We start from the raw sequence: 25,802 nt of genomic DNA on the forward strand, positions 1-25,802 counted from the left end.
AGTGCCTTCCTGAGGACAGCTGATGAAGGATTTACCGATCCGCCACTAGGTGGCGCTCTGGTGCCAGTTTAATTGTATATTTGGCCCTGTGCCCACACCATAACACTTATGGAGATGAAATTCATAGAGGTGCTATAGAATGGCCCCTGTGACTCACACACCAAAAATGACCAGCAGGTGGTGCTTTTTTCAATGAAAAAGCCTTTTTCGCTCATAACTCCCATTTAATATGTTGCAAACCTCATACCTATTTGTTCCCTGAATTCAGCTGAATCGTTTGATGTAGGCCATGCCCACTTTTGCTGTAACTTTCCGTTTGCAAAATTGCAAACAATGAAAAACCTACTTTTTCAAAGTCCTCCTAGACGATTTGACCAATTATCACCAAACCTTGCATGTAGCATCTTTGGACCCTCCTGACAAAAAGTTATCAAAAGAATTTTGCTAGTCCATAAACTGCCCGAAATATAAAATTTCTGTAAAAATTTCACAAATTCCTGCATATTGTGTTGAAAACAGACAATCTTGCATATCTTTACAAAATACTGTCTGATTATCACATAAATGTTCATCATTGTGTGGTATGGCCTGATGAGGCTTTGTGTAAAATTTGGTGCAAATCGGCGCTCTGGTGGCAGTCTAATTAGTGTCAATGGGTTTAAATGGAGAAATCTTCAAGTCCTCTTCAAAACTCATCGACCTTCAACCTCTCCTTGTCCCTCATACTTGGAGCTAGACACAGCCTTCTAACTTTTAAAGAGTTAGAAGACCTCAAACTATAGGGCATGTATTCAGTTTTCAAAAATCTTGTACGTTTTTCAATTCATCACAGTTTTAGTTTTAAGGATTTTTAGGCCGTCTTCTGATTTTATAATGGGTGTGTATTGCATGAGCTAGAGTGCGTGACATCATCGCTACAGTGGAGAGCAGCTGGAGGAACTGGAGAAAAAGTTCTCTTCAGCTTGATTTGGATTCCACATCTTTTACTTCACATAGACAATATATACATAGAAAGAGCAGACGGTACCTGTTTTGTCTGTCACTCTGCCGCTGTCATTTTTCACTCTACACAAATAAAAAAAAGCATCACCGAGTTCAGCAATGTCTCCTGTGACTCAATATATAAATATTTTGCCGATAACCATTACATTTCTTTCAAAAATCGCAGGAGTTTGGGAGGCATTTTTCCCATTCTTTCTTATGGAGACATTTCCACTTTGGCTCTGCTATTGCTCCAGCATAAGACCAGCCATTGAAACTGTTCACCTTTTTAAGCTCTTTCAGCCCTCTTACTTCCCAGCTTTTCTGCCTTTTCAGCTTTTTACATATTCATCTTTCTTCCTCTTCAGCTTTCATCATGCAGCAGGTGACATCTCACATCCCATTATATAATCAGTTCTTCTCTGACCTGGTTGGATTCTCTGGATTTTTTTTTCAACATCTCCCAAGAGAACCAGTGTGCTTGATAGAGTGGTGGTACACAGACTCCCAAGAGCAAGCACAGTAAGATCAGACTTCTATATCCATGCCGTGAACACTGTTTGAGCACAAAGGTGACATCATCCAGTGTTTTGAAACCATCAGGGGATTTTGAGCTACCACTGTGCGGGAAGCTGGAGAGTTTGTGAGGCTACTGGAGGATGATACTTCCAGCTTCCTCCTGAAACTATTTAATTGCGTCATAACTCGTGTGGACGTTCTCTTCAGCCAGCCCCAGAAGTGGACCATCGACTCAGTCTTTGTCCGGGGAATCATGCAGCAGTTCACACAGTTTTTCTGACTTCAGCGTACATTATTTCAAACCGGCAATAGCAGTCCATCGAATTATGAAGCGGAAGGTGTTGCTTGAGCAAGCCCCGACGGCAGCATGCATCAACAGCAGCATGCCCCGACGCGCGTGGACTGCGAGGGCCCGTTCAACGCTGCTTGCAGCTTTAATTAGGGCCCGAGCAGCTAGACCTGCGAGGTCCCTATTGTTATTGGAAGGACAGAAATTTTCTTCTCCAAGTTTGAATGCAGTTTTGGATGCCTGAACACACCCAAAAACTCACCAAATTTGGAATATGTTACATCTGGCAAAAATTGTGATCCTGCATTGTCATTGGGCGTGGTCGTGACCTGCGGGCTCTGTAGCGCCCCCACAGTTCATCCCCGCCTCCCACAAGTGCGTAGAAGAACGAAATTCAATACGCAGATTCCTCATGAGCAGACGCACAAAAAAGTCTGGGGGGACCATACTGTCACTCCAACAGGAAGTCAGCTATTTAGATGTGTGGCGGCGTTTTTGTCCAATTCATGCCTACTTTGAAAATGATCTTGTCCTAGAGCTTAAACACCACAGTCTTCAAATTGACTCAGTAATTTTCTTCATGCCTTGGAGAACAAAAGTTATTAAAATCATTCAGCTGCGCCAAACTTTAGTGGGCGGGGCCGTGGAAACCATTTTTTCCCCTTGCGGTCAAACATCAAGGCTTTATAACTTCAACATACAATTTCCTATCCACACCAAACTGCTTGTAACTGTAGAGGCTGTCTCCCCGAACAAATCTCAGCATCAATACTTAGTCTGCCATTTTGCTTTTGGCCGCCATGTTGAAATATCGCCAATCTTCGTACTTAAATTATCTCCTCCTACAGATGTAACACCACCGACTTCAAAGTCACTCAGTAGCATCCTCTGACCTTGAAGATGAAAAGTTATGGAAATCTTTATCCTACGTCATACCTGCTGGCAGTTGCGGAGCCCGCCATAACAATCCTTCGTCATGAAGCATCAAGTCCTGATATCTCCTTCATACTATTTCCTATCTAGGCCAAATCTAGAGGGAATCTAGAGGGAGACGCCCTGAATAGATCTGTGCATCAATACTCTGTCATATCCATAGCCCTACCCACTGGAAACATAAATTAGTTTTAATCTCATTCCATTAGGGCTCCTACAAGCTGTGAGTGACACAAGTCGCCACTAGATGGCAGTGTTGTCTTTCAAGTCACAGGTGTCCTTTGTGGTTAGCAACCTCTGGATAACCTCTAGATAATTTCATTCCATGGCAGGAAGTCAGCCTCTAATTTATCAGATTTTATTGAAACTTCAAAATGTGGCTGCATGCACTTTATGGAATAAAAACTAGCAAACAAAGGAGAACTTAGATCAAAAGCATGACATTCATAGACAGCCATAAATACATTTTTGAAAGAAGGCAAGTGAAGCATCATTTGACACTCATTTATCTGCATTGATCACAAACAGTCAGATGTACATGGCATATGCAGGTAGTTTTGTCTAAATTGCACATCACAACATGGAATAATTGAAGGGTAATGTTTAGAGCCACATAATGGATAAGTCAGTGGTAGTAAGTCACAGCACACAATGTTAAATGAGCCAATTTACTCAGAATGCCATTTGTGTGTTGTGTCTGCCCTGTCAATGTGGCACAAAACAAGATGTCTGTAGTTGTGATTCTGCCCAACTTTTCTGCGATGAACGAAGTGGCTTCCCCTGCGATTTGAAACAACTGAGTGATTTCTTTGGTGAAACACAGCTACTGCAGGACCAGTGGCGTCCGAAGGGAGGGGCCGGGGGGACCATGGCGATCAAGCAATGTGGCTTAAGGCGGAGCGCGTTTGGACGGCAGCACGCCCCGACGCACGCGCGCGGACTGCGAGGGCCCGTTCATCACTGCTTGCAGTTTTAATTATTATTAGGGCCCGAGCAGGGAACCTGTGAGGTCCCTATTGTAATCGTAATGATTATTATTAGGGCCCGAGCAGGGAACCTGCAAGGACCCTATTGTTTTTCAAATGATTTTTATTATTATTATTTTTCTTCTCACAAAATGATCGCATTTTTCACTGCCTGAACATACCCCAAACTCACCAAACTTGGAATATAAGTCACACCTGGCGAAAAGTTTTATAATCTATTGTCTTCCTGAATTTCCACCACTAGGTGGCGCTGTTATTAAAGAAAGTGCGTTTTGGCTAATAACTCCCATATACTTTGTCGCACATTCAAACGCATTCAGTGAATTGTGCTGAATCTCGTGGTATAGGCCACGCCCATTTCCGTTTTTTTTGCTACGTCGCAAAATGTCGACAACCTACTTTTTCAAACTCCTCCCAGGGGATTTCACCGATTTGCACGAAAGTTGGCACACATCATCTGTGGACCCTCCTGACAAAAACTTATTAAGGGATTCTAATTAAAACAAATAATTTTAAAGTTATTAAATAACAACTTCCTGCAGATTTGGTTCAAAACAGGAAGTGTTGGATATTTCCACAGTAGTCAGGTCAAATGACATGAAACTCAGTATACTACTTCCCCATTAGCCCCTGAGGCCCTGTGCAAAATTTTAGCCGATTACCACAAGGTGGCGCTCTTTAGAGTGAACTATTTTATATCTCCACATTGGTTCATCGGATTCACACGAAACTTTGTTTAGTTAATGTCAGTACCCTCCTGAGGCGAGCTTATGAAGGGTTTACCAATTCGACATTAGATAGCGCTGTGGTGCCACTTTAATTTAATTTTCGGCCCTGTGCCCACACTATAACACTTATGGAAATGAAATTCATAGGGGTGGTCTAGAATGGCCCCTGTGACCCACACACCAAAAATAACCAGCAGGTGGCCCTATTTTCCAAATGAAAAACTTACTTCTTCGAACTCCTCCCAGGAGATTTCACTGATTTGCACGAAACTTGGCACACAGCATCTGTGGACCATCCTGAAAAAAAAATGTATTAAGGGATTCTAATTAGGACAAATAATTTTTAAAGTTATTAAATAACCCCTGCTAGTGGACGGGTTTACTGCAGTGTGTGTGTGTGTGGTGCCGCCCCCTGCTGGTGGAAGGGTTTACTGCAGTGTGTGTGTGTGTGTGTGTGGTGCCGCTGTCTGCTGGTGGACGGGTTTACTGCAGTGTGTGTGTGTGTGTGGTGTCGCCCTCTGCTGGTGGACGGGTTTACTGCAGTGTGTGTGTGGTGCCGCCCCCTGCTGGTAGACGGGTTTACTGCAGTGTGTGTGTGTGTGTGTGCTGCCGCCCTCTGCTGGTGGATGGGTTTACTGCAGTGTGTGTGTGGTGCCGCCCTCTGCTGGTGGTCGGGTTTACTGCTGTGTGTGTGTGTGCTGTGCCGCCCTCTACTGGTGGATGGGTTTACTGCAGTGTGTGTGTGGTGCCGCCCCCTGCTGGTGGATGGGTTTACTGCAGTGTGTGTGTGTGTGGTGCCGCCCCCTGCTACTGGACGGGTTTAAGGCAGTGTGTGTGTGTGTGTGTGTGTGGTGCCGCCCTCTGCTGGTGGATGGGTTTACTGCAGTGTGTGTGTGGTGCCACCCCTGCTGGTGGACGGGTATACTGCAGTGTTTGTGTGTGTGTGGTGCTGCCCTCTGCTGGTGGATGGGTTTACTGCAGTGTGTGTGTGTGTGTGTGGTGTCGCCCTCTGCTGGTGGACGGGTTTACTGCAGTGTGTGTGTGGTGCCGCCCCCTGCTGGTAGACGGGTTTACTGCAGTGTGTGTGTGTGTGTGTGCTGCCGCCCTCTGCTGGTGGATGGGTTTACTGCAGTGTGTGTGTGTGTGGTGCCGCCCCCTGCTGGTGGAAGGGTTTACTGCAGTGTGTGTGTGTGTGTGTGTGGTGCCGCTGTCTGCTGGTGGACGGGTTTACTGCAGTGTGTGTGTGTGTGGTGTCGCCCTCTGCTGGTGGACGGGTTTACTGCAGTGTGTGTGTGGTGCCGCCCCCTGCTGGTAGACGGGTTTACTGCAGTGTGTGTGTGTGTGTGTGCTGCCGCCCTCTGCTGGTGGATGGGTTTACTGCAGTGTGTGTGTGGTGCCGCCCTCTGCTGGTGGTCGGGTTTACTGCTGTGTGTGTGTGTGCTGTGCCGCCCTCTACTGGTGGATGGGTTTACTGCAGTGTGTGTGTGGTGCCGCCCCCTGCTGGTGGATGGGTTTACTGCAGTGTGTGTGTGTGTGGTGCCGCCCCCTGCTACTGGACGGGTTTAAGGCAGTGTGTGTGTGTGTGTGTGTGTGGTGCCGCCCTCTGCTGGTGGATGGGTTTACTGCAGTGTGTGTGTGGTGCCACCCCTGCTGGTGGACGGGTATACTGCAGTGTTTGTGTGTGTGTGGTGCTGCCCTCTGCTGGTGGATGGGTTTACTGCAGTGTGTGTGTGGTGCCGCCCCCTGCTGGTGGACGGGTTTACTGCAGTGTGTGTGTGTGTATGGTGCCGCCCCCTGCTGGTGGACGGGGTTACTGCAATGTGTGTGTGGTGCCGCCGCCTGCTGGTGGACGGGTTTACACAGTGTGTGTGTGTGGTGCCGCCCTCTGCTGGTGGTCGGGTTTACTGCAGTGTGTGTGTGGTGCCGCCCCCTGCTGGTGGACGGGTTTACTGCAGTGTGTGTGTGTGTGTGTGTGTGGTGCCGCCCTCTACTGGTGGATGGGTTTACTGCAGTGTGTGTGTGGTGCCGCCCCCTGCTGGTGGATGGGTTTACTGCAGTGTGTGTGTGTGGTGCCGCCCCCTGCCACTGGACGGGTTTACTGCAGTGTGTGTGTGTGTGTGTGGTGCCGCCCTCTGCTGGTGGATGGGTTTACTGCAGTGTGTGTGTGGTGCCACCCCTGCTGGTGGACGGGTTTACTGCAGTGTGTGTGTGTGTGTGTGTGGTGCTGCCCTCTGCTGGTGGATGGGATTACTGCAGTGTGTGTGTGGTGCCGCCCCCTGCTGGTGGACGGGTTTACTGCAGTGTGTGTGTGTGTATGGTGCCGCCCCCTGCTGGTGGACGGGTTTACTGCAGTGTGTGTGTGTGTGTGTGTGTGGTGCCGCCCTCTACTGGTGGATGGGTTTACTGCAGTGTGTGTGTGGTGCCGCCCCCTGCTGGTGGATGGGTTTACTGCAGTGTGTGTGTGTGGTGCCGCCCCCTGCCACTGGACGGGTTTACTGCAGTGTGTGTGTGTGTGTGTGTGTGGTGCCGCCCTGTGCTGGTGGATGGGTTTACTGCAGTGTGTGTGTGGTGCGACCCCTGCTGGTGGACGGGTTTACTGCAGTGTGTGTGTGTGTGTGTGGTGCTGCCCTCTGCTGGTGGACGGGTTTACTGCAGTGTGTGTGTGTGTATGGTGCCGCCCCCTGCTGGTGGACGGGTTTACTGCAGTGTGTGTGTGGTGCCGCCGCCTGCTGGTGGACGGGTTTACTGCAGTGTGTGTGTGTGGTGCCGCCCTCTGCTGGTGGTCGGGTTTACTGCAGTGTGTGTGGTGCCGCCCCCTGCTGGTGGACGGGTTTACTGCAGTGTGTGTGTGTGTGTGTGTGTGTGTGGTGCTGCACCCTGCTAGTGGACGGGTTTACTGCAGTGTGTGTGTGTGGTGCCGCCGCCTGCTGGTGGACGGGTTTACTCCAGTGTGTGTCTGTGGTGCCGCCCTCTGCTGGTGGTCGGGTTTACTGCAGTGTGTGTGTGGTGCCGCCCCCTGCTGGTGGACGGGTTTCCTGCAGTGTGTGTGTGTGTGTGTGTGTGTGTGTGTGGTGCCGCCCTCTGCTGGTGGACGGGTTTACTGCAGTGTGTGTGTGTGTGTGGTGCCACCCCTGCTAGTGGACGGGTTTACTGCAGTGTGTGTGTGTGTGTGGTGCCGCCCTCTGCTGGTAGATGGGTTTACTGCAGTGTGTGTGTGTGTGTGGTGCCGCCCCCTGCTGGTGGACGGGTGTACTGCAGTGTGTGTGTGTGGTGCAGCCCTCTGCTGGTGGATGGGTTTACTGCAGTGTGTGTGTGGTGCCACCCCCTGCTGGTGGATGGGTTTACTGCAGTGTGTGTGTGTGGTGTCGCCCCCTGCTAGTGGACGGGTTTACTGCAGTGTGTGTGTGTGTGTGTGGTGCCGCCCCCTGCTAGTGGACGGGTTTACTGCAGTGTGTGTGTGTGTGTGTTTGTGTGGTGCCGCCCCCTGCTGGTGGACGGGTTTACTGCAGTGTGTGTGTGGTGTCGCCGCCTGCTGGTGGACAGGTTTACTGCAGTGCGTGTGTGTGTGGTGCCGCCCTCTGCTGGTGGACGGGTTTACTGCAGTGTGTGTGTGTGTGTGTGGTGCCGCCCCCTGCTGGTGGACGGATTGGACGCGAGTGGACTGTGAGGGCCCGTTCATCACTGCTCGCAGTTTTAATTCTTGGTTATTATTAGGGCCCGAGCAGGTAGACCTGCGAGGTCCCTATTGTTATTGGAAGGAAAGAAATTTTCTTCTCCAAGTTTGAATGCAGTTTTGGATGCCTGAACATACCCAAAAACTCACCAAATTTGAAATATATGATACATCTGGCGAAAATTGTGATCCTGCATTGTCATTGGGCGTGGTCGTGACCTGCGGGCTCTGTAGCGCCCCCTAATGTTCATCCCCGCCTCCCACAAGTGCGTAGAAGAACGAAATTCAATACACAGATTCCTCATGAGCAGACGCACAAAAAAGTCTGGGGGGACCATACTGTCACTCCAACAGGAAGGCAGCCATTTAGATGTGTGGCGGCGTTTTTGTCCAATTCATGCCTACTTTGAAAATGATCTTGTCCTAGAGCTTAAACACCACAGTCTTCAAATTAACTCAGTAATTTTCTTCATGCCTTGAAGAACAAAAGTTATAGAAACCATTCAGCTGCGCCAAAGTTTAGTGGGCGGTGCGGTCGAAACCATTTTTTCCTCACGCCGTCAAGCATCGAGGCTTTATAACTTCAACATACAATTTCCTATCCACACCAAACTGCTCGTAACTGTAGAGGCTGTCTCCCCGAACAAATCTCAACATCAATACTTAGTCTGCCATTTTGCTTTTGGCTGCCATTTTGAAATATTGCCAATCTTCGTACTTAAATTATCTCCTACTACAGATGTAACACCACTGACTTCAACGTCACTCAGTAGCATCCTGTGACCTTGAAGATGAAAAGTTATGGAAATCTTTATCCTGCGTCATTCCTGCTGGCCGCAGTGGAGCGGTCAATTCAAATCCTTCGCCGTAAAGCATCGTGTCCTCATAACTTCTTCATACGATGTCTTATCTCGGCCAAATCTCTCAGGAATGCAGAGGGAGTCGCCCTGATGAGATCTGTGTAGTCATGGGGCGTGGCCGTGATGCGTGGGCTTTGTAGCGCCCCCTATTGTGATGCCCCGCCTCCTACTTGTAACATAGAAGGACGAAAATTGGTACGCATATTCCTCACGACCGGATGCACAAAAAACCCATTTGGACCCCTAGTGTCAGTCCAACAGGAAGTCAGCCATTTAGATGTGTGGCGGCGTTTTTGACCAATTCATGCCTACTTTGAAAATTATCTTGTCCTAGAGCTTAAACACCACAGTCTTCAAATTAACTCAGTAATTTTCTTCATGCCTCGAAGAACAAAAGTTATGGAAATCATTCAGCTGCGCCAAAGTTTAGTTGGCGGTGCGGAGGAAACCATTTTATCCTCACGCCGTCAAGCATCGAGGCTTTATAACTTACACAACATACAATTGCCTATCCTCACCAAACTGCTCGTAACTGTAGAGGCTCTCCCCCCGAACAAATCTCAGCATCAATACTTAGTCTGCCATTTTGCTTTTGGCCGCCATTTTGAATTATGCCAATCTTCATACTTAAATTATCTCCTCCTACAGATGTAACACCACCGACTTCAAAGTCACTCAGTAGCATCCTCTGACCTTGAAGATGAAAAGTTATGGAAATCTTTATCCTACGTCATACCTGCTGGCAGTTGCGGAGCCCGCCATAACAATCCTTCGTCATGAAGCATCAAGTCCTGATAACTCCTTCATACTATTTCCTAGCTCGGCCAAATCTAGAGGGAATCTAGAGGGAGTCGCCCTGAATAGATCTGTGCATCAATGCTGTGTCATATCCATAGCGCCACCCACTGGAAACATGAAGTAAGTGTTATCTCAATCAAATTGGGCGTCCTACATGCATGTACATGAATGAAATTTGGCACGCATGTGTGTTATGATGTGTGTTATGACAAGACACACAAATGACTCATTTACACCCACACTCTCAGTCCAACAGGAAGTGGTTAATTTAGCCTAGAAGCACATGAATTGATGGTGTACGTGATGCAAGTCGCCACTAGATGGCATTGTTGTCTTTCAGGTCACAGGTATCCTTTGTGCTTAGCAGAGGTGGACCCTCTGGGCCTTCTAGGTATTCAGTGAAGGCCTAAGAAAAAATATTGAAATAATTTTGTGTACTCCAAATAAATGTATTGAATTATATATTATGTACTTATTTATCTGTTTTTATTCACAAAAATAATATGAATAATGCATAGATTAGGCTATTTTAAACTTGGATTCACTTGTCTTGGCACACAGTGGGTTAATATAACGGAACGAGAAATGGACCAATCAAAATTTTTCTTCTGTTGGTATCTGGGTAAATTACTCCCCTCGCAGGGCCTTCGGTAGCAGCAACAAAGGCCCGTGTAATTCAAGTGAATGTGGCATGAATTTGACATTGACAGGTGTCTTAGCCAATCATATTTCGCTGAGGTGGGGGCGGGATCATTTCAAGGCATCTTCCGGGCATTCGCGAATACCTAGCATTAAGGTATATAAGCAGGACGACCCGCGAGGGTTTTCAGCAAGGGAGTGAGGAGAGGAACGAACAGGAGACAAATAGAGCGTATGAAATGGCAGCAGTTAGTAGTGAAGAAAACTGTTTGATTACTGGATTTATTGAAACTCCATTTTCAAGATTGCCTTGTCAAGATAAACTTTAAATTGTCCGGAAAGGTTCACCATCACCCGCCTTGCCAGGATTGGTGCAATCTAGCAAGAGCTACCAGAGGCATTTTCAAGCTAGCAACTAACGTTACAGCCGCTACCCGTGGCTAACGGGCAGCCGCGCACCAACAAGCTGTACTGTTGGGACTGCCTGCTTTTCCATCCCGACAAGGGGCCCGGTGCAGCGCGGGATTCGATAATTTGAGTTGCTTGACCAAAGCAGCTCAAAAACATCGCAGCTGGGCTGTGTGACCCAGCCATTGCACACTTTGTTAAAAAGGGTCGCAGGATTGACTTCATTTTTAAGTGATCTTCATTTGGTGAGTAAAGTTACCTTTTTCAATAACGTTAACCATAATAACAGGACCTGCTTTATATAGCCTATACATTTATTTCTTACTGTAAAGATGCCACAGCTGTGCATCAAATTAGATAGACCATGAATATTATTGGTTTGTTGAAGCAGCAAAACAATAGATATTCAAAATATTCAATACACATCTACCTCTTACTAACATTTTAAGTTTGACAGAATATAAGCGTGTTGTGCTTAGAGCATAAGCTGTACCGAACAGGAAGAATTAATGTGTGTGTGCATTTCCCAAGGGGCTGAATGTGATGTTTGAAGGCCAGCAGAGGATCTTACTGTGGAAAGCAGGTAGGGAAGAAATCACTGTCTGCACCTTGTTGCTTTGCATTTGCTCAGTTGCCAGGTCAAAGGAAATGGACTCTTAGTTAGACTGTGATTAGCTCTTCAGGCTGTGTTGCTTCTTGAAGCGGTTTGGAGATAATGTATCATAATAGAAAAATTAAAATGGCTGTGACTGTATCTGTGTGCATCTGTGTGTGTGTGTGTGTGGTCAAGGTTTCAAAGGAAAGCTGAAGCCCAACCTGTCGAAGCAGGAGACCAGCAGTCTGACATGTAGCCTGCGCATCCTGTTTCGTATGAACACAAACAAGATTCGACAGAACGCCTGGGAGGAGGTCCAGAGACGACTGCTCAAGTAAGGAACAAACGTGATACGTTCATATCAAGTGGTAGTGGATTGGTAGTTATTGGATATGAGAATTGCACCTATTCAGCTACCTCCATTGATATCTAATACGATTTCTAAGTAGATGCAACACTCTTCTCATATTGTTCTGACACTCATCATTGCAGTTAACTTTCAGTCCCCCTGTGACGTACCACAATCTGCCCACAGACAATGACTGATATAAATGAGATTTAAGTGCCTAAAAGTGGTTTTTCTGTCTCACTCTCTCTCTCTGTCTCATCTCACCTCTACTCTCAGGTCAAAGCTCATGTGTCCACATACTACCCTCTGCTGTGTGAGATCAAGCAGTTCAACCTGATCCCTGAGCGCCAGGCTGTTCTAAGAAAGTTTTATCTGCACATCGGCCTTGTGATTCACATCGCACAGCTACCTGAGCCCAAACCAGAACCTCAGCCGCCACATGTTGAGCAAGAGGCAGACACAGGTGGGGTAGGAGGCTGGGGAGGAGGCCCAGTGATGCTGCACCACAAACAGCACGGAACACAGAGCTCTACTGCTGCGACTCTGTGTCACCTTAGGGCCCTCCATGTGATTTATGACAGACACTTGACTGGTGTCAATCACAGTGCTTTCCACAAGCGCCGGCTGCCGGCCATATAGCTGACTACACAGTTAACTCCAGCCGGCTACTTTAATGACTATTATTTTTCGATTTTAATAAAGTTAAATGTTTTTCTAACAGACTGACAATAATGTCAAACTGAACCGCACTCATTAAAATTGTGATTCGCTGTGCTTGTGCTGATAATAATCACAAATTACTCCGATCATCGCCGACTTCATTGATCACAAGGGAGAGAAACTCATCCGTGGCCCCGACACACGGTGTGTGTGCGCGCGCACTCAGCGGAGTCAGTGTGTCGGCCGTCGGAGGCGAGAAGCAGGGCTCACCATAATACGCTTATTTTGTCACCGGTAATCCACTCTTCTCTTCCAGTGTCCATTTAGCAATACCTGCGACACGTGCTGGCATCAAAAAACACTGTCGGTTGTACAAATGAAACCAAACGGACTCTAAGAGTGTATTTTCATTAGTTGCTAAGGGAGAAACGTTCACTGAGTGTTTAATTGTGTAGCCACCACTGCAGACTGTGAAGGTGTCATGCACCGACAATAAGATATTTACAAGCCCAGAACGCCTCATGATGCAATATTATGTGAGCTTGTATAGCCTATTATTTATTATTTTCAGTGCGCAAATCACAGTTTTTATTGGTGCATTAGCGTCTGGCATACTTAGTTACACTAATGAATAAAAGAAGATGCGATATTTTGTAATAATAATAATATAATATATAGAGTAGATATTGATGCTGATAATAATAATAATAATAATATTAATAATAATAATAATAGAGCAAATGTCTGAGAAATTAATATAGGCTGCCTGTTCTGCAGGCACACTTAGGCTAATAATAATAATAATAATGTAACATTATTATTATTATTATTACATTTAAGACCAGTATATAAGATCGTACCCACCCCCCGGCTGGCTACTTATGTATTATGGCTGGCTAGTCTGTGTCTTAGTGGAAAGCCCTGCAATCAGCTATCTGCTACCACCCATTTGCACCCTTAACCTCGTCACCACACACACAGAGTACTTATTTTCAGAATAAAACAGTAATGTCTTGTACAAGCTGCAGCGATACCTCCACTGGATAAAACTACTGATTAACAACTGAGAGTTACCCTTATTGCAGATGTGTTCAGATGGAATATATTTCAAGGGAATAGATGAATATTTTAGACATTTTACTTTCATTCCAGCTAATCATACAGTACCAGTCAAAAGTTTGGAAACACCTTCTCATTCCATGGTTTTTCTTTATTTTTATTATGTACAACATCGAAGGTAAATATTGAAGACATCAAAACTATGAAGGAACACATGGAATTATGTAGTAAACAAAATAGTGTTAAACAAACCAGAATATGTTTTATATTTTAGATTCTTCAAAGTAGCCACCTTTTGCTTTGATGACAGCTTTGCACACTCTTGGTATTCTCTCAATCAGCTTCAAGAGGTCGTCACCTGGAATGGTTTTCAATTAACAGATGTGTCTTGTCAAGAGTAATTTGTGGAATTTCTTGCCTTCTTAATGTGTTTGAGACCATCAGTTGTCGTTTTTGGTTTGTTTAACACTTTGTTGTTTACTACATAATTCCATGTGTTCCTTCATAGTTTTGATGTCTTCAATATTAATCTACAATGTAGAAAATAATAAAAAAAGGAAGAAGGAACATTGAATGAGAAGGTGTGTCCAAACTTTTGACTGGTACTGTATATGCAAAATAAGTCAATATGATTTGCTTGTATCATTTGTTTTCACAAAATAATCTAATTGTTTTACATGTCATAATTAGATGTAGTGATGTCATATAGCCAGCTTTGTGTGCCTTGTTTTACTGAATGGTCTTATAGTGTTGTGAAGTCATTTAGGTCAAAGAAACCTTTAAGACCCGGCAATTAATTTTTGTCCACTGTGGTTAACATGACACTGGGGCCTTTATTTCAAAAACCATGCATGCAGTTTATTTGAGTCCTACTGTCCTGTGTAAAGCACATCCTGGGCTTTCTAGTGATGTAATACACAAGGGGATGTGGTCAACAGAGCTCATCTTCTGTCTTTTCAAAATGGTGGGAATTGCAACCAACACATTTTATGCCAGTAAGAGAGTTAAGTGATCAAATTTGTACAGAAATAATATTTCTGTTTGTCCTGAGGATGTTGTTCTTTATTTATGAGAGTCTGAACTATATTATATTAAGATAGAAGATTAGAAGTGTATGTTGATGTTAAGCCTTTCAAAATACTTTTTTGGGGGGACAGTGGGACTTGCTTCTTCTCATTTCCAACCATTTTCCATACTTTAGGAAACAGAGGCAGGAAAGATTTTGTTTAAGATTATTTAGGGAGAGTAAGACATTGAGCTGTCAGTGGATGAGGAGGAAGAGAGCAAGGCAGTAGAGCAGATTTTAAAATGTGTTTTTTATTTGTTTCCAGACCTTAAATGGTGATTCCTGTCAGTCTCCTATCCCTTAATCAAAAGACATCCAGGGCCGATTTGATCACTATGTTAAATGCGATTAAACTAATGTGATCAGCTGTGATGAGCTAATCACACTCCCCACAGTACCCCCCCTTTCTTTTGTATTCCCTAAGATTGAACCTGCCATTTTGTCTCCTTTGTTCTTACTGTATAAAATGCTGTTGTTTCATTTGCTCTGGGTCGACTCACCGGCTCAGACCCGCTCTGTGCCTGTCGGTTCACCAGTTCACCGGTATTCTTTGAATAAACACATCACCACAGCAAACTGCTCAACAGGACTTGAATGATTTTCTTCAACATTATGTACAAAAAAATGTTTTTCTTCCTGGTCTTAGGAGGATATGCTGACCTTGCATGTCACATGTAGGGCTCTGGCTATTATTTTTATTGCTTTGTTTGATTGTTAATTGCCAAGTGTGGCCTGATGGTCCTAGTGAAGGCCCAGGGTCCAGGGCCACGGTTCGCCACTGGTGCTTAGCAACCTCTGGATAACCTCTAGATTATTCCATTCCATTGCAGGAAGTCAGCCTCATATTTATCAGATTTTATTGAAATTTCAAAACGTGGCTGCACGCACTTTATGGAATAAAAACTAGCAAACAAAGCAGAAATTAGATCAAAAGCTTGACATTGATAGACAGCCATAAATACATTCTTGAAAGAAGGCAAGTGAAGCAGTACTTTTCACTCATTTATGTGCATTGATGACAAACATAGTCATTTGTACATTGCATTTGCAGGTAGTTTTGTCTAAATTGCACATTACAACATGGAATAATTGAAGGGTAATATTTAGAGCCACATAATGGATAAGTCAGTGGTAGTAAGCCACAGCACACAATTTTCAATCAAGCCAATTTGCTAAGTATGCCATTTGTGTGTTGTGTCTGCCCTGTCAGTGTGGTACAAAACAAGATGTGTGGAGTTGTGATTCTGACCAACTTTTCCACGATGAACACAGTGGCTTTCCCTGCCATTTTAAACAACTGGGTGAGGTCTTTGGTTAAACACAGCTACTGCAGGACCAGTGGCGCCCCCAGGGGGGGGGGCGCCACTGGCCATGGCCACCCCTGGAAAATTGCTGGCCACCCCACTGCCCCCCTCCCAGTGCTCCCACCAATTTCCCTGACTGACTATGGTGCTGGCTCAATGGGGAACTGTAATTTAAATCTCCACCTGTGGGGGTGCTAATGTGCTGAAAGGTGTGCAGTCTGACGGGAAGTTGGCGCAAGAAGCAGAAGAAGAAACAACAACATTTTTGTGTTTTTCTGAAATGTTTGTGTGTTTCTCAAACTTGAGGTAAATGTGTTGGATGCATATTGTCTTTAATGAAAGAGAGTCAAGGGGAATGCAATACGCAGCCACAGACTGGAGCCGAATCTGAGTTGCCACAAGGACCATTTTGGTGTGCCACCCTAAGATTGCCACTGGCCCCATCTGGCTCCCCCAATGAAAATGTTCTGGGGGCGCCACTGTGCAGGACGCTCGTCAAACCTGGTCACTTGACCGCTGTCCCTTTCCAAAAGGAAGAATCACATCTGGCTGCACTCCACTACCAATCGTAATCTGTGGCATTTCACTTCCATCCTCCCCTATGATGCGCTGCCTTCCCGCCTTCACAGTGACAACAGAAGGCAGTGTCTTAGCTGCGCCGGTAGTCGAGTGGTTAGAGTGCATGCCACATACGCAGTGGACCCGGGTTCGAATTTGGGGAGGAGGAAGTTTACTGCAAGCCACAGCCCCCCCTTCTCTGTCCCACTTCCGATCTATTCCCTGCAAAAACACAGGTGTCCATGCCTGAATTCCAGGCAAAGAGAAGGCCGTAACACTTCACACAACATAACAGTGCAGAATTGATTGTCAAAACGTACCCGATTGCTAAATGTTTTAGAAATCATTCACCTGTAGTCCATTTGGATGTCTGTGGATGGCAGGAAGTTGTTCTGACTTCACCTGAAAGTGCTTAAAACTGGCAGGGGCAACCCACCACGTTACAAACACACGTTGGGAGAAGAGGCTGATATTCACCCCGGCGTGCACCGTCCCAAACGCAGGCGGTTGCCGCCTCCGTGAACAATTATCAAGCGACGGGGCTTCAGCCGCGGCGTGTTTGGACGGCAGCACGCCCCGACATGCGCGCGGACTGCGAGGGCCCGTTCATCACTGCTTGCAGTTTTAATTATTACTGTATTTGTCTTCTGCCACTTGAGCTCAAATTCCTGTGAGCTGGAATGGGCCAGAAACTTGAAACTTGGCCCAATGATTGGAAATGATATGCACAGACTTTTATTAAAATATGAGCCCAGTCAGCCAGATGGTGGCGCTGTAACTAAGGCTTGAAAATGCGTTTTTTGGAAGGCCACGCCCCACACCGTAAGTCTGATTGACTTGAAATTTGACACACACGTTCAGCTGAATGTGCTCTACAAAAAAGCCAATTGGAGCATAAAGCTCCGCCTACCTAGATTTTTTGTTAATCAGCCTAATGTGAAAAACAGTAAAATGAATAGAACTTTTGAAAGATTGACTCTATCAACACCAAATTTGGTATACCGCTTTGGGAGACGAAAAGACACATTTCTATCATAAATGACCAATGTACCTTCGCAATGGGCGAGGCTTAGAAATTATTGGCCATAATTCCCACACCCTTTAACCTATCATCGCAAAACTTGGTGGGTAGGTTCACAACAGGACTTGAAATCTGCCTACCAAAGCATGTTGAGCTCAACTTATAGGGGGCGCTATAAATGCTACAAATGCGTATCTCAAAGACCGTTGGACAGAATTTCCCTAAATTTGGTATGCATGCCATAGGGGCAAGTATTAACTAATGCAGGGGTTCTCAACCTTTTGCAAGCTGGGCCCCCCCAAAGCTGGTTCATTGCAGTTGGGGCCCCCCCTCCTCCTCTACCCCCCCTCCCCCTCTACTACCCCCGCCCCCCCCTCCACACACACACACACACACGCGCGCGCCGTCAGGGGCCCATGAAGGAAGAAGAAGAAAAATCAAAACAAAAACAGCTGTCCAGAATTGCCACAGGCCCTGTTTTTGTGAATGAAATATCTGGGGGCGGGTCAGTAAGGTGACACTGAGTGGCCTTGATGCCTGTCAGTCATGATGAGTCGCGTCTCGTCACCTCTTTGATGCGTCTGCAGCTGAGCACTGTGCTGCATGTCTCTCTCCCCGGCCAGGAGAGTTATTATACCGTAAAATACCAAATAATAGTCGGGGCATTTATTTGTTTCAATCACTGAACAGACCAGGCATTTGTTTGGGACAGGCATTTAATTCCTTCCTCTCACAAATCCGGAATGAAAATGTCACAAACTTCTCCAGCTTCTCGGTGAATTCTCTGGCATCCTTCTGCAAGTGAAGTTGTTGCAGCGGAGGAAACGATTCAGCCAACCAGCACTCGCTGCAAACTCCTCATCTCTGCTGTCACTCACGGTGGCGGACATTTATTTTGCCCTGATCATTTTGCGGGACACTCTCTCGTGGCGTGCCCGTTTGCTGATAACTAATTCCCGCATGTTTATCTCAGGCTCCTCGCTAGCCTTCTTCCTCCCTCCAGCAGGCAGCCTGGCCCTGCTGCTGTCCTCCTCGGACAGACGCTGAAGCTCAGTTTGATTTTTTCGCCCATCTCTCACTCTCTTGGGGTCGACAGAGAAACGTCTAGCGGCACTCCCGAGTTTTCCTCTGCATATTTTACGACAGAAAGTTTGAATTTCAAGTCGTACTTTTTATTTTTTGCTGCACCGGAGCCATGGCGATCATTAATGTGATGCTGACTGACAGGAAGCAGGCACAATATGTGAAGAAGAAAAACGTGCAGTGTCAGTGGTCACGTCTTCTTTCTTGATTTAAAAAAAATAAATGAATTAGACCACAGGGGACCCTGTGGTTAATTGAAACCCGGCTATTATTTGGTAATATACGGCACATTTACACCCCGTTCTGTAAGCCTGGGCTGGGACGGCGGCGGCCATGCGCAGCCTGGACGCGGAGTGCTGTGTGTCTCCTCTCTGCTCTGACTGCAGGCTGGACTGCTGCGCGAGGTACTGAGAGACTGACCGCCTGTGAGTGCTTTTGGACGGGGGAGGGACTCACGGCAGCACCCGCTGCTCGTCGAGCGCAGTAACTGCAGAGTGATACGTGCTTTCAAGTCAGAGTCTCCAAACACCACAAAAGTTTCCAGTAACACCAGTAAAAGATAGATATGTCGGTAGACGCTTTTGACATAAAAATCGCCAAAAGGATGATTTGTTTGTGTGTTTAATGGTCCAACCACTTGCATGTCGACATGGGGGGAATTTTCGTGATTTTTATTTTTATTTTTTTCCTCCCATCCTGTAACCTACTCCCGCCCCCCCTGGAGAGTGTCCGCGCCCCCCCAGGGGGGCGGGCCCCACCGGTTAAGAACCACTGAACTAATGTCTTGAGTGCCATGTTGATATTTGAAAGTAGGCGTGGCCTATTCGTAATTAACCATCATTGTTTGCGTTTTATTAATTCATGGCGAGCTGGAAGGACCCAGAGGCACGAAACTTGGTACGTTGAGTATAAGTGATGTCCAAATGCTGCTCCAAAAATTTGATCTCAATCTGTCAGATGGGGAAGCTATAACATAGGGTGTAAACTTCGAAAGGCTCTACCCGCCAAGCCATGAGAGCTATTGACTTGAAAGTTTTTAAACACGTCCTCCTGACAGTCCTCTACCAAAAGCCTCATGCACCACGAAAGCCGCAATTACCAATTTTTTGCTAATTTGCATACGTTAAAACAGTAAAATGAATAGAACTTTTGAAAGATTGACTCTATCAACACCAAATTTGGTATACGGCTTTGGGGGATAAAAAGACTCATTTCTACTATAAATGAGCCAGATTGTATTTTCGCAGTGGGCGGGGCTTAGAAATGATTGGCCATGACTCCCACATCCTTTGCCCTATCATCACAAAATTTGGTGGGTAGATTCACAAAAGGACTGGGAATCTGTCTACCAATGCATGTTGAGCTCAACCTATAGGGGGCGCTATAAATGCCATTAGCATGTAGCTGAAAAAACAATTTGGAGAAATCTGGGGCTCATCATGGGTATGTTTTGCACAGATCTTTGAGGAACACGGCGGCCGATGTCATCGACTGTGGGGGATGAGGGTCAGGGTGGCCAGTTTGGGGCAAAAGAGGTTAGAACCCGCAGATTACCGCTTGCGGCTATATTTTCTTCAAGGATTGCGTCGTTGTTGTCAAAGTCTGTGAACAGTATGTCTGCTGAAGCCAAAAAGCAGTCTTTTACTATTCCTGAGTCTGAGAACGTTTTTTTGGCCCGTGCCAAAATGCATGCTATCTCAAAAGATGCCTCTGTTAAACGCTCTGCATTGAAGGTAGTCCTGTGGATAAGATTTTACTGCTGACAAAGTGAAGCAGTGAGCTGTGCTATTTTCCTCTTTCTGGGTTCACTGCCAGATGGATAACTTTTGTTGAATTTTGGATGTGCCATTTTGAAATGGCGCTCTAAGTTGCTTCATTTGAAACAGGCGCGTTTTTTTTTTTTTTTGCATATTAAGCACAGAGGGTTCATGCCATGAAGAACAAATACGAATTAGTCTATCCACTTCTCTTGAAATTTCCTGTGCTCATCTTGTATGCCTCATACCTTTCATTTTTTACAGGGAACACCCGACGTTTGCCTGCTCGTCCCCTCTCCAGTGTCTTCATGTTGATTTTCGTTTGCTGCCTCCTCAGACTCTTTTTCCTCACTATTTGTTACAATGCTGTGTGTCTGTCCGTCTGGATTTGTGCTGGTTTTTGCCCTTTTTTTAATTAGGAATCGATCCATTTTGTGCCTGCATCTCACGCTGGATGGCAGAGCAAAATTTTCTTTTTTATTAATTAATCTCTTTTAGTGATTTAGTATTGAGGGGGAGGATTTTATATAAGCCCTTTGGGCTTCTTTTCCTCTCCTGCACAAATATTTGCCTTTGTATTATGAAGTATGATTCTGTTTTTTTTTTTTAATCATTGTGCATATGAATAAAAAAAAAAAAAAAAAAAAAAAAAAAAAAAAACATAGCCTGGCTGCAAGCATGCACTGAGGTCAAAATGTTACCAATGCCTAGGCAGGCTGCGTTGCCAGGTTTGACAGTGGCCCCTTTAGGAAACACCATCAATTAAGGTGAAAGGAGAAGTATAATGCAGATGTTTTCATTTTTGTAGTGCAGTGTTCACTGTATATTTACTGTATGTAGCACAGAGCCGGCCCTGGGCATAGGCAGTATAGGCAAATGCTAGGGGCGCCGTCATCCACGTGGGGTGCTGCAAACGTGGGAGGAAAAAAAAATAAGAAGAAAAAATAAGAAAATAACATTTTTTACCAGTGCCATTGCTACTATTATTTCGAAATATTAGGCTATATAAGCCCACCACAGCAACATAACGTCATAGCAAAGACTATTAAGTAACAAAGGATTTTTTCTGGGTTCTGGCTCGGTGCACTGTACCTGTCCTCTGTGAGGGGGGCGGGTCGAGAGGCGAGCTGCCTGAATCTGACCAGACTGAGACCCCAAGACCCAGAGAGAGATTTACTGATACTGTAGCGGAACCACAAGGTCCAAAAGACTGAAACCATCCGGCGCCCAGTGAAGGAAAAGAAGGAAAAGAAGGAAAGACGAGGAAGATGTGAAGAAGATGGTACAGTAATGTCAATGTGATGAAGCGAGAGGAAATTGGTTTTAATGATTGTAGTTACCGTTGTTGGAGCAGAGTTTTAGCTTACTAGCTTACTTCGGATGATACGAGCATTGTTTAATAATCAATAAATAGCTGAGTCGACGTGTGTTAATGTTACTCCACCTTAGATTCATCAGGGACATTTGGAAAGTTAACGTTAGGCCTGTTCAGGTGTTATTTTACAGGTGTGTTTCCTGCTTGTATGTCAGTTAAAACGCTATTAGTTTTCCATCCCCTTTGTTAAGGGTCGTTGTAAGCCTTTGGTTTATTGTGTCAGAGTTTATGTTTGTTAAAGTTTACATCAGTGTTAAAATGCAGTTAAAGTGTATTACTGTTAATACACCACACCTTAGCTTTCCCATATCATTCATAGGCAAAATATACACACTGCACTTTGGTTAGACTGAATTGTATTGCAATGACAAAGTTGAATGAATCTCATCACATTTTCATTATAAGTCTATATTAGTCTTATGTGTAGCACACATCAAGCATCTGATTTTTTATTAAAATGTAACATGCAGGGGCGCCGTTTAGCTCAGTTGGTAGAGCGTGCACCCCATGTGCTGAGGCTCTGCAGTGGACCTGGGTTCGACTCCCGGCCCGGGTCCCTGTGCTGCATTTCACTTTCCCTCTCTCTCTCCCTGTTTCCTGTCATATCTTCAGCTGACCTATCAATAAAGCCATAAAAGGCCAAAAAAATGTAACATGCAGTGGTCACATATACTTCTCTTCTCTCTTCAGATGCATTTTAATATTTCACCACCAGCTCAGTGACACAGCAACAGGTATGGAGCCAGAACAGTCTCATAATGGATAAATGCACACAGAATGGAATAAATGCACGAAAAAGGACTCACAAATGTATTTAGGGATTTACATAGATATATGACTCGATACACAAATGCATTTTCAATGCACACACCCATATATAATAAAAAAAAATTCACATATAAAAATAAGATTTGTAAACATATTTGTGATGCGCACACAAATATTTCTTGTTTTAAATATGTGCAATAAAAATTCATAAATGTACAAATCGTCAGTTATTTGCAATTTTCATCAAATACATATTTGGAAGTTGTTACATTGATATATGAATTGTCAAACGCGCATTTGTCTCAGTGCTTTTAATTTGTAAACCTCCCTGCATTTGTGTGCAGATTTTTGAGACTCATCTAGCATGACTCCGATTAACAAATTTGTTTTTTTCTACAAGGGGGTCGTCTGCAGCCAATCAGATGTCTCACTCCTTTACAGCCAATCACATGGGCGCCTCCCCATGAGGGGTTTTTAACTGACGTCATTCTGACAGATAACAGAAAAGGTAAAGACTGTAATAAGCAATTTAATAAAGTTATGTGACCGTCGGCAGATGGTAAAGTTAAAGGGTCGGGTTTTTATATATTAAATATTACGGGAGTAATTTTTAATACTAACGAGACCCTAACCTTAACTTTCTTAAGTTCATAAGATAGAAGTCAGAACCTAGACAGAAGTCAGAACTTTAGACAGAAGTCAAAACTTTAGACACCACTCATTCTCACGTGTGTGGATCCATCTGTATGAAGACGTTCAGCCTGTTTTGTCTGGGAGTCAGGAGGCACTGAAGTTTAGTGTCCTTGAGAGTTCTGGGTTGGACTACGGCACGGCGTGTCAATCCAATAGCCAGAGGGAAACCCAGTACTCTGTTGAGAAACTCTTGGTCCGAAGGCCCAGCGGGGTTTCTGCATTGGGGGCGCTGGGGGCAGAGTCGGTCTCGGCTGGGAGCACACAAAGTCTCTTTTGTTGGAGACTCCTTGCAAGGCTTCTGAAGCAGACAATGACTGCAACGTTCTTCATCAGATGATCACAGTCTTGAAAAAGACTTTTTCTTTGTTGATTCAAGGTGGTTCTTAAGTTCTGATCCTTTAACTTATTCAACTTCTTCTGGATCAGGCGGTGATACTTTAACGGTATATTAAAATCAAAAATCAAAAAGAAAAGAATTTGTTCTATTAAAAACTTGGATAAAAGTAAAGCACTCAATTCGCTTTTCTTCGAGCTTGTTGCAAAAATAAAAGGAAAGATTACTTTAAAAATAAAAATAAAATGAAAAGCAAAGAAGTGAAGAGAAGAGAAGCGAAAAGGAGAGGAAGACAAAAGACGGACAGAAGAGAGAGAAGCAGAGAGGAGAGAAGTGAAGTGACAGAAATGAAGTGCAGAGCATCTTCTCTGTTTTTATGAGCTGCAGCAGGCAGACTGAAAACGGGGGGGGGCTGGCTGACAATCATTCCTTCCTTCTGTGTTCTGAGTTTAGACCCACAACACTTTGATTTAACTAAACTATTGTTTTAATGTTTCGAAATTGTGTTTTAACTTCCCAAAAACATTACCATCTTAAAAGTCAAAATTTTGCCTTTGTGAAAAGATGCAACATGATTATGATCACTTATCATTCAAAAGAATTATAACCTGATTAAGACATAAACAATGAAGTATACAATACACAGTAGGACTAAGGACTTATACATACCTTGTAGTTCTATCTTAACAAAACATATCAGACATTTAACAGGTAAATAACACAAGTATTACACACAAAGAGGAACATGATCTGCAAGTCTGTGCACATCACCAAGGGGGGGGGGGGGATGAAATTGTAGTTTAATAGTTATTCAAACGTATTGGAATTTGGATAAGTATAGAGATAGAGTGGGATTAGAATGTCACAGACATGGTCATAAAATGATTTGGCCTGTGAGGGGGGGACTGGGTCATCTTTACCCCAGCCAACATCTACCCCCACTTCCTGTCATCTGATGTGGAGAGAGAGGACTCTATTGTCCTTAGTCGTGGTAACTTAATAAAAGAAGTTCTCTGGTGATCTGTTTATAGCAAGAAAACCACATCCCCCCACTCTGTGGAGAGGAGAAGATCTGCCAGGACAAGAGGTTAGGAACTCGGAGGAAGGAGCCCATTTGAGTCAAAGATAATCATGGCAGGACAGGACCTCGTTAAGATACAGGACAAAGGACATGTGTTCCTACATACGGAAGGACTAAAGGACTGTAAAAATGCAAGCCACTTGCTGAAGGTTCATGAGGATAGCCAGGAGCACAATACCTACATGGCAACATGGAAGGAGTCGGAGGTTGTTTTGCGAAGTGGCTGACAATAAATAAGCAAGAGATGGCACTTGCTGAGGCTGAGAGATAATATGTTTGCACAGCACCTTATTTATATTGTATTTTTATCACTTGTTTCTTTCCTCAGTTTTTATTTGGTGTGATATTTTTGTCTGAAAAGAAATAAAATCTTGAATACATACATGCAGTTTCTGTGTCAGTGTCTGAAAATGGATTGTGAAATTGACTGCGATGCAAGGGGTGCTGGCTAACATCTTGCCTAGGGCACCAAATTACTCAGGGCCGGCACTGATGTAGCACATTTGAAAACATTTATTGGGTGTTGCCATACTGTTATAAGATACCATGTGAGCCACCAATTAAAGCTTGTGGCTCGCGAGCTGAGCAGTGAGTATCTCTGGCCTGGAGTGTAAATTGTGCTGTGATGTAACAGTCAACCATACACTAATTTTGCCCCGAGCTATACTAACATATTCCAGTTTAGAAACCATTTCCAAAAGGATTATTTCACAAAGTCCCAAAAACTTAGCCCCGGCGGAGGGTGTGTGTATGTACTGCTTGACCGACAGGGTCTCTGGTTTTCATGTGGAGACCATGCTGATTGCTAACTAGAAGCAAGCGGTTAGCATTAGCTTGGAAGCTAGCGGTTAGTGTTAGCTTGTACTATGTGGCAAAACACTGCCTGGTTAGTTCATGTAAATTTGCAAAATAAAACACAGCTAAATATTTGTACATACTGACCTTTCCCCAGGACATGCATTAAATAATTTGCAAGATCAGAAACGAATTACACTGAATGATTCTACTGTAGCACTAACCTGTGGTGTGGTCAGAGAAGCTAGCAGCTAGCTGCTAGCCTTACATTGTTTTCAATGGCAAAACACACACTTTTACCAAATGTGAAGACAATAGAGATTATCACACCTGCTGTCCTCAGTAGTCTGTTTCTGTTTCAGCCCCCAAATTAACAAAGTTTCTGTGGAGAAATGCTTTCCAATGAGCATAGGAGCAGATGTGGGTCTACTTTTAAAAGAGGACGAAAATATCATTACAAAATGCTGTTATACTAATGAGTTTCTCAGTG

General features: G+C 44.8%; 1 long non-coding RNA gene across 1 annotated transcript; it reads left to right on the forward strand.

Annotated features, from left to right (window-relative positions):
- Window positions 1–10,024: 10,024 nt before the first annotated feature.
- LOC115590225 (uncharacterized) lies at window positions 10,025–12,415 on the forward strand. The gene is made up of 3 exons (XR_003985713.1): window positions 10,025–11,397; window positions 11,605–11,743; window positions 12,035–12,415. It is a non-coding gene; the product is annotated as an uncharacterized LOC115590225 (long non-coding RNA).
- Window positions 12,416–25,802: the final 13,387 nt, after the last annotated feature.

This window comes from Sparus aurata, chromosome 10, assembly GCF_900880675.1.
Source record: "Sparus aurata chromosome 10, fSpaAur1.1, whole genome shotgun sequence".
NCBI lineage: Eukaryota > Metazoa > Chordata > Actinopteri > Spariformes > Sparidae > Sparus > Sparus aurata.